At 41.1% G+C, this 9,416-nt stretch overlaps 1 pseudogene; it reads right to left on the reverse strand.

The window, feature by feature from the left end:
• Positions 1 to 1,277: 1,277 nt before the first annotated feature.
• On the reverse strand, positions 1,278 to 7,975 carry LOC135550107 (homocysteine-responsive endoplasmic reticulum-resident ubiquitin-like domain member 2 protein; annotated as a pseudogene).
• Between the last annotated feature and the right edge of the window lie 1,441 nt (positions 7,976 to 9,416).

Genomic DNA, 9,416 nt, shown 5'->3' on the forward strand with positions numbered 1-9,416 from the left:
TTCTGCATCTGACCATTGACTGCTGAGGCACAGTAGCTAGGTTATAGCCTACATACAGTACCTGCATAGTGAACTTACCAATGTAGAAGCCCAGCCAAGACAGCTGTCAAAAAGGGGCACACAGGTTTATCATCAAATTAATGAATGCTCACTGACAGTCATTGGCTACTAATAACTATAAACTGGGTAGTTCGAGCCCTGAATGCTGATCGGCTGACAGACATGGTATTTCAGACCGTATACAACGCGTATGACAAAACATGTATTTTTTACTGCTCTAATAACGTTGGTGAACAGTTTATAATAGCAATAAGGCACCTCGATTGTTTGTGGTATTATGGTATATCAGACCGTATACCACGGGTATGACAAAACATTTATTTTTACTGCTCTAATTACGTTGGTAACTAGGGGTTTGTGGTATATGGATAATATACCACGGTTAAGGGCCGTGTTTAGGCACTCCGCGTTGCGTCTTTCGGAGAACAGCCCTTAGCAGTGGTATATTGGCCAGTTACCACACCTCCCCGTGCAATATTTCTTAATTAGCTAATAGGTTCGTTAATTAATATTTGAGGTGAATATTGACACTTACCAAGAATGACTGATTCCAATGTTTATAAAAAATCTCGCAGTTTATCTCTGATGAAAACAGACACGTCAACTCCCATCTTCTTTGGTTTGCAAAACTCATTTGAGAGAAACACATTTCCGTGCCTGTCGTTTGTTGACATGACCGCCAAATGCAATGCCTTTACCCTTTCCAACATTACGGATGAATTTGGTAGATTGTAACAATTACTCATCGTCCCTTTCAGAACTAAATTGGGCCTGATCGACTGAACTGAGTCATCAGGTTCAGACTTCGAGTCCGATAATACATAAAAAGATTACACAATTGCCACAGATACCAGCTAGGCAACTCGTTTCAGTATTTTCAACCGGTTATTTTCTTTGTCAAACTTAATGCGCTAACGTTAGTTTGCTAACTGGCAAGCATTTTTTGTGCCACTCAACCTCAGAGGACGCGCCGCAATTTATTTAGTAACCATGTAAACCCAGTATCAGGACGGTTTTACTGCACCATCGTTATATTGATTCATATAAAAAAGAAATACAAAATATTCATGTGTTTTTATACTGAATAAAATATTTTCTTTAAAAAAAAAGAGTGGTCTGTTCTATCTGTTCTGATGCTGTGGGATTCTGTGTTTTACATTACAGCCATTACCATATATATATATGATTAAAGATTATCTGATGTTGGCTGTGTGTAGTATCTGCATTTGTGCACTTGGGCATCATCATGAGATTAAACAACTGCTTGCTACATCTACTTGCCTGTTTGTGTGTGTGTGACAAGAACTGAGTAACATGGTGTGACCTGCATGTTGCAAAACTGTAGATAACAGCCCAGCAGATGCTTTGTCCTTGTGTTTGTATGTAACAATATTGAGCACCTGGTGTGACTTGCTGCATCTTACAAAGCTGTGGTAAAGGTGGCGTAGGGAGGGGTGGTCATCACGAGGTTTAACTGAGATGGAAAAATACTGAACAACACAATAGCAGGAACTGAGCAACTGTTATAATTAGGCTGCGATACCAGAACAGTAAGAATCTATACATCGACGGAGGGAGGACTCCAAGAAGCGCCAAGAGGTGGGGACCCGCTTGAGCGCCTGCGATAGGCTGAGCAAGTCTAAACCACGCTCAGCCTCTACTGTGATAGGTCAACAGACGGGTTGGAACAATGTCTATCACAGTATAAGAACAACTGTTTACGTACATCCTGTCAGTTCCCTGTTCTGCCCTGGGTGGTATTATAGTGAGCCCGTATATACGAAAGTTGCATTTGCCATTTATTGCTGAGCTAATAAAAAATAAATAGTATACAATCGGTGACTCATTGTTATATTTATCCTGATACCAGATTCGAATTTACACAACTCTAACAATGCTCACGACCGTTACCAACAAACGAACGCCAAGGTTCCATTTTAACAGATTAAGCGCCAAACACATCACAGCAAATATGATTTAGGGTACTTTCCAACGGATTGCTTGAAGTTTATATTAAAATAATACACTTATTATACAATTGAACAATTATTGCAACTATACAGACAGTACATAATTGATCATTCTTTCACACAGAAATAGGGCTCATTATCATTGTAATAAACAGACAATATTACACAGCGATCAATGTTCTCCGTCTTCTTACAAGTCATAGTTTCCTATACTACAACGACTGAGAAGATCATACTGAAGAACATTTAGATCTCATGACATTGAACGTTTCAAATGATGTCCTTTTCCCTCAAAAGTGTCATTATGTTGTTCACTTCAAGGCTTTTTTGTCTGTGACCGTTCAGTTCTTCGGTAGTGCCCTGTGATCCGGTAGATTGTACAATGATTGTGTAGACCTTGGGGTGAACTCGCTGGGCATACTAAAGATAGTGTATTCAGTCCAGTCACTAGTGAAATTCTGACTTCCATGGCTCATTGCCTCAGTTGGCAGCATTGGGGGGCAACTCAGGTATAAGAGACATGAAGAACGTGACAATAAATTACCAAGTTGTAGAGAGGAAGCCAACATGGGGAATAGCATTGGGATCCTCTGGTCCTTCCTCTCCACTGTCCGCATCGTCATAAGCCGTCATCCATCACCCGCTTCTGTGTAGGTCAAACAACACAAACTGTAAAATTGATAGATTTTTTTCCCCCTCTTACAATTGTAATCATTCACCATAGCAATACCATATTACGTTACCAGACAAGCATTACATAAATCATGCATCACTGCTATTGCAAATTATATTACTGTATCATTCCAGGGGTTCTGTCCTGACATTCAAAAGCACTTAAACTAGAGCTAAAAGGTCAGAGGTCACAGATGACCTACCGTCTCTTGGAGGTCATGATGAAGGTCAGCCTCCAGCTCGTCCTGGTGGGGCCCGTCCCCAGGGTTCCGAAGTTTGTTCTCCGGGTTAAAGGGGGAACCACGCTGCTTGGTGCCTAACGAAAACACAAGAGAAACAGCCAATAACAAACCCTGTGATACATAATGGGTGACCATTTCATAACACATTTGTTGGGTCAAAGAGCCAAGAAGACCCGGATAGAAAGGTATTGGGTTGAAATAAAGTATTCAGAACAATATCACTTTCCAGTTACACAATTTGTACAAATACACTTAGTATACCAAACATTAGGAACACCTTCGCTACTATTGAGTTGCACCCCCTTTTGCCTCCAGAACAGCCTCAATTCATTGGGGAATGGACTCTACAAGATGTTGAAAATGTTCCACAGGGATGCTGGCCCATGTTAACTCCAATACTTCTCACAGTTGTGTAAAATTGTCTGGATGTTCTTTGGGTGGTGGAACATTCTTGATACACTCTGGAAACTGTTGAGGGTGAAAAACCAAGCAGTGTTGCAGTTCCCCGTTTAAAGACACTTACATTTTCTGTCTTGCCCATTCACCCTCAGAATGGCACACATACACATTCCATCTCAATTGTCTCAAGGCTTACATATCAGTCTCCTCCCCTTCCTCTATACTGATTGAAGTAGATTTTTTAAATGTAACTAGGCAAGTCAGTTAAGAACAAATTCTTATTTACAATGACGGCCTACCCTGGGCCATACCCGGACGACGCTGGGCCAATTGTGATGCACGGCCGGATGTGATGCAGCATGGATTAGAACCAGGGACGCCTCTTGCACTGAGATGCAGTGCCTTAGACCGCTGCGCCACTCGGTAACATCCATAAGGGATCCTAGCTTTCACTTGGTCAGTCGGTCATAGAAAGATCATGCTCCCAGAGCTGTATAGCTATCTCTTTCGATATTGGCAAGACAGCACATACATCGAGTTCTGGGGCAAGTCTAGTATGTCACCGCTAAGGACACACAGCATTAATTTGAGGGTGCAGGGAAATACTCACAGGTATAGCAGCAACATGGAGCCAATCACCATGACGAAGCGGCTAAAGGATGAGTAAAAGGAGACTATGCTGAGCAAGATGGCGGCGCATGACACAGTGTACACCCAGTCCAGCCAATCACAGTTCTGATCCTCGTCGTCGTCCAGCAGCGCCTTCCGCTCCCTGGGCGTTCAACTGGATGTTGGAGTCGTCATGGCGCTCCTCCAGGGGAGGCGGGTTCAGAGGATCTGATTGGCCAGGCTGGGCCGAGAGCAGGTCAGGCCTGAGATGTTGAGACGAGGCAGCCAACATCTGACTGAAGGGCGAGGGAGAAAGACAGAGAGAGAGAGGGAGAGAGACAGAGAAAGGAGAGAGAAATTAATGTAAAGAGAAACTGGATTAGTAGCTAGGTTTCCATCTAATTGTTGACAGATTTCATGCGAATATTATAAAATCCTCATAAAAAATAATATTTGTGCATGAAGGCGTTTCCACCGCCATTTATCGCACTATTCATTTTCACGACACAATTACTTAAAAATCATACAATGTGATTTTCTGGATTTTTGTTTTAGATTCCGTCTCTCACAGTTGAAGTGTACCTATGATAAAAATTACAGACCTCTACATGCGTTGTAAGTAGGAAAACCTGCAAAATTGGCAGTGTATCATATTCTTGTTCTCCCCACTGTATGTATGTATGTATAATCATCTCAGAAGCAGTGTGGATTACAATAGAAAGTAGGCCTAGATAAGCCATGTCTGTTTGTGCTCTTGCCATCTCCATAGCTCATTGTCAAGCCATTTTTGGCATGACAATGAGTTGGCATGATAGCACAAACAGACTGGCACTCAGGCTAGCCCAAGGTGTGCTGGGATGATGAAATGTGTGGCAATCAATGGATGTTGCATGCATACCGGTAAGTCACCGTGGAGCTCGTAGAGGGGACTCCAGGGGCCTTGTTACTGTGGCTCCTGAGGTCCTTGGGGGACCCAGGAGGGGTGGTACTCATCCTGCTGTAAGAGTCATCCATTGCCATTAGCAAGGACAGCTACACTATTCCATTAAAATACAATTGTCAAAGTAATCAGCTTGACTTTAAAAATGTAAATCTAAGATGAATGCATACATTGCTGTAATCTCTGAACAGATTATCAGATGAAGATGAAATATAAGAAAATAAATGCAGCAGACAGACCTTTCTGAGCACATCTTTCAGTGTTAAGTGATCAAGAGCAGCTTCCCAGAATATACCAGCCTCTGGTCTTTGGAGCTCTACAATGAAAATCGGACAGCTCAGAGCATAGAACAGCTTATTTATTATCTGACCCTGCTGGTCATCTATGAACGTTTGGAAAAAACGATTTGGCCACACATCTCAGTTTAGTTCATCAGTTAGACACAGGTTTTTTTCTGGATCAAAAGGGGGCTTAGGTAGCCCGAAAAAAAACACTTGGGCCGTACGCCCAGGGATTACAATGGCAGAAAAATCCCTGCGACAGGTGTTAGGAAACCAAGGATTAAGTTAGTAGGGTAGGGTAATGACAACGCCGGGAAGCAAAGAAATAGCATACATAGAACAGATCTACCGCTTCTTACACTGGCTTTCAATAAGAATGACAGATGAATTTGGTCAGGTCACCCAAAAAGTTACACATTGCCGCTTTAACAAAGAAGGCTGTCACCTGGTTAAAACTATTATGGTAAACAGTGATAGATGACACTAACCAGAGAAGTTGGAGAACACACAACAGACTGAGATTACCAGACGAGAGTGATTTTAAGTGCTCAGTGTTTACTGAGCAGGAACCATAAGGAAATCAGAGAACAAAGAAATCTCACTGCCCTCCTTCCAGCCGGACGTCAAATCTACACCCTTTCAAGGCAAGAATCTTTTCAAATACAGGCCCAGCACAACCTTTCATTATTGCTTTATCCTCCTCCTCCCACCGCTCTTTTATCCCCATAGTTAGTTATTCAACTGTGTTTGACATTATTTTGGTCGTGGTGGTGGGTTTTAAAAATGAATCTCCATTGGTAATAGGTTCACATCACAGACATTAGGCTCTCAATTTTAGTAATATGACGTGACATGAATTCAAAAGTGTTGGCCTAGATATAAAACGGATGTTTATCCAGGTTAGGAAATCATCACTGTGTAGCAAAAAGCAATTGCAGGGGTACATAGGATGTTAGTGCAGAAAATGTGATGGTGAATTCAGCAAAGACTAAATTAAGCTAGATAAGACTGTCAGTATTCTGCAGTCCTTTTTTTCCAGACAAATAAACGAGGTAAATAAAACACATACCTATATAAACCTATACTACTAATTGGCTCATTCACATCAAAGCATACCCGAGCTAGGTTCCGTTTCTCTCTCCAACTAATAGGATTAAGCACCCTCGTTGAAAACTATTCACGTCAACAACGGATTCAATTCAAATTCGTCTTGGACTACTTGGCTATGTATCCTACTTATAGCCAACTCCTGCATCAGATCACAACGCATCCAGTCACTTGCACCTTTGCACTACAGCTAATCCTCACTGATGGCTGCTGTAACTGTGCATACAATTGCAGCCCTGGAAATTTTAGGAAGGAGTAGGCCTAATCCACTGGGCACAGATGTAAATCAAAACTAGATGTTGAACTGACATTTGGTTGAGTTATCAACTAAGGTGAATTCAATGTAAAACCAACAAAACATTTCACCATGTCTTGGATTCAGGTTCAAACTTGGGTGGGGAAAAGAGAGAAAACATCCCACATCAGAGTGGACATGGCTCTATTGTTGTATTTTATTTCATCTACCATGCAATATATTTCTAACTGAATGTTCAAACCCCATCTGAACCAATTATTTCTTTACATACATTACTGATCTGAACAGACCTCAAGGGAAATGAAAACTGAGACCAATCTCACTGTACGTAAGCCATAACCAACTCACCGGTTTACTGGGATATACATGTGAGATATGGGTTTTTAGTTTATCCACTGTCCAGTTCAGGAAGCAGTTGATTGTCTGGTCATCATACTTCTGGTCGGTGCCTTAATGATAAGGATAACAGGACTGTCGGCAACACACTGGTCCATGTTTTACACCATCTGTTAGTGTCCTTCTGGAGTCTTATGGTGCCTTGCATATAGCCCAGAGATGTTGGGCTGGAACAACAGAAGGGTCTCTTCCAATGCGGACGACGACTAAATGCTATCCAGCTGCAAGATATAACATTAGCTGATACTTGGCCACCGCATTGAAACCTGAAAAAAAAGATTAAAGACACAATGTTATGGGAAATTAACACTGTGTTATGCAAGTAGATTTGAGTTGCACAGACTACATATCTAGCTACGGTTTGTCAGAAAATAAAGAGTCAGGCGGAATGAGGATCACATCTCTGATAGTTCTTTCTTAGTTAACTAACGTTAGCTGGCTACAGCTAATAATAATCTACCATATGTAACTTTTTTTTATTTTTAAAAAGCGACCCTTCTGAGTTATGAAATTGAGAGGAAGGGAAAGGGGGACACCTAGTCGGTTGTACAACTGAATGCCTTTAACTGAAATGTGTCTTCCGCATTTAACCCAACTGAATCAGAGAGGTGCGGGGGGCTGCCTTAATCGACAAGCCTAGATAGTACTTATTAAACAATCAAGCTCATTTACGTTAGCTTGCCATTTCATTTAGCACGGATATTTGATGTTTGTTCGCTATCTCGGTACCAGCCTATACTACCAGCAGAAGTATGCTATCAGAGTTAACGTTTGTTAGCTAGCTAACAACAGTTATCTTTGGTTATCCTCAACTCAACGTTCTGGCAATGAGGATGGTCAGTCTTTCGTAATGTCAGGCCGATAAAATGTCTGTAACCACCTTAGCTTCCAGCGGCTGTACTTAACATTGATCACCGGTAAAGCTCAATTACTGTACTTTGCCTTGATCACCTGTAAAATTAAATTACATGTCCTTCAATATAATCTGAATATCCGAACAGTTGTTGTTGTTAGCCTGCTAGCCAGCCGAAAGCTAAAAGAAAGCGGACATACGTCATCGTGTCCGAAACAGCTGTTCCTCCGAGATCCGGAACTCTAATAATCGAATGGTCCGTGCTAACCGGGATCCTTGGTACTTCCATACCCCCATAGAAGTTTACATTTACAATGAGTTATTAAGATTAGGGGCTACGTGAACTCTTGCAGGGTGTTGGTTGTGAGATAATGGCTGGCTACTTTGAAGAATTTCAAATATAAAATATATTTTGATTTTTGGTTACTACATGATTCCTTAAGTGTCTTTTCATAGTTGATATCTTCACTATTATTCCACAATGTAGAAAATAGTAAAAATAAAGAGAACCCCTGAAATTAGTAGGTGTGTCCAAACTTCTGTCTGGTACTGTATGTGGAGACGTGGAAGAGAGTCAGAGGGGCAAGAGGCAGCCTTGTTGAAAATGTGGTGGTGGATGCATTGCAACCAGTTGCTAGTGTTTTAAGTCAATTGAGTTTTCTGGGTACACTCATTGTGAAGAAAGTGGATTTTGTGTCATTTATAGCCACAATTGTAAAGCACAAGTGCCTAAGAAGTCCAAGAAGCTAGACATCATATCTGCAACTGAGAAGTTTTTGGGACTCTAAGAGTTTACGGCAGAAGCACTGCAAGGACTATTGTCGCTAGGAAATGTCAGTGAATTTTCCAAACAATTCAAACTGATGTGTGGTGTAGCCTTACTTTGGCCTGAATGTTTTGATAACTGTAATTCTCTTTCGGACAAGGTGAGTTTTGTCAATATATTTGCCTCAATTTGCTCTAAAAAAAATGTGAAATGCTAATAAGCAACAGAGAAGACCTCAACAAGACTTCACATTCCTGCAGGAAGTTCCTGCAGGTCATCTCTGTGCAATCAGAGACCTGTGCCCAATCCACGTGCTGTATTGAAATTCATTGAATAAAGGGTTGAACTTCTTCAGTCCCCTTTCTCTGTCTTTGCTAGTCATTGCCTACACTTTATCTAGCTACAGTTGATGTCAGAAGTTTACATACACTTATGTAAACTACATTAACATTTATTTCTTTATAATATATTTGACTTGTTTTATATTCAGTGGTTCAGACCTGGAACCAATTTATTACTACTGAGCACTATGACTGTGGGATTGAAAATAACCCATTTGGAGAGTTTTGTTGGCTTTTACCTACAAAGTACTTACAGTGAGAGTTTTTCTCCATTTGGGAAAAAATACTTTAAAATTCTACAAGTGGGTAAGTTCCGCTTTTCACATGAAACCCTAATAGATCTTGCTGAATCAATTAATTCCAAAATGACACAGGAAGATGGTTCTCTTGACAAGAAAATATACACTGGGTATACAAAACATAGACTGACTAGGTGAATCCAGGTGAAAGCTACGATCTTGATGTTGATGTCACTTGTTAAATCCACTTCAATCAGTGTAGATGAAGGGGAGGAGACATGTTAA

The sequence above is a fragment of the Oncorhynchus masou genome, chromosome 12, assembly GCF_036934945.1.
Source record: "Oncorhynchus masou masou isolate Uvic2021 chromosome 12, UVic_Omas_1.1, whole genome shotgun sequence".
Taxonomy (NCBI): domain Eukaryota; kingdom Metazoa; phylum Chordata; class Actinopteri; order Salmoniformes; family Salmonidae; genus Oncorhynchus; species Oncorhynchus masou.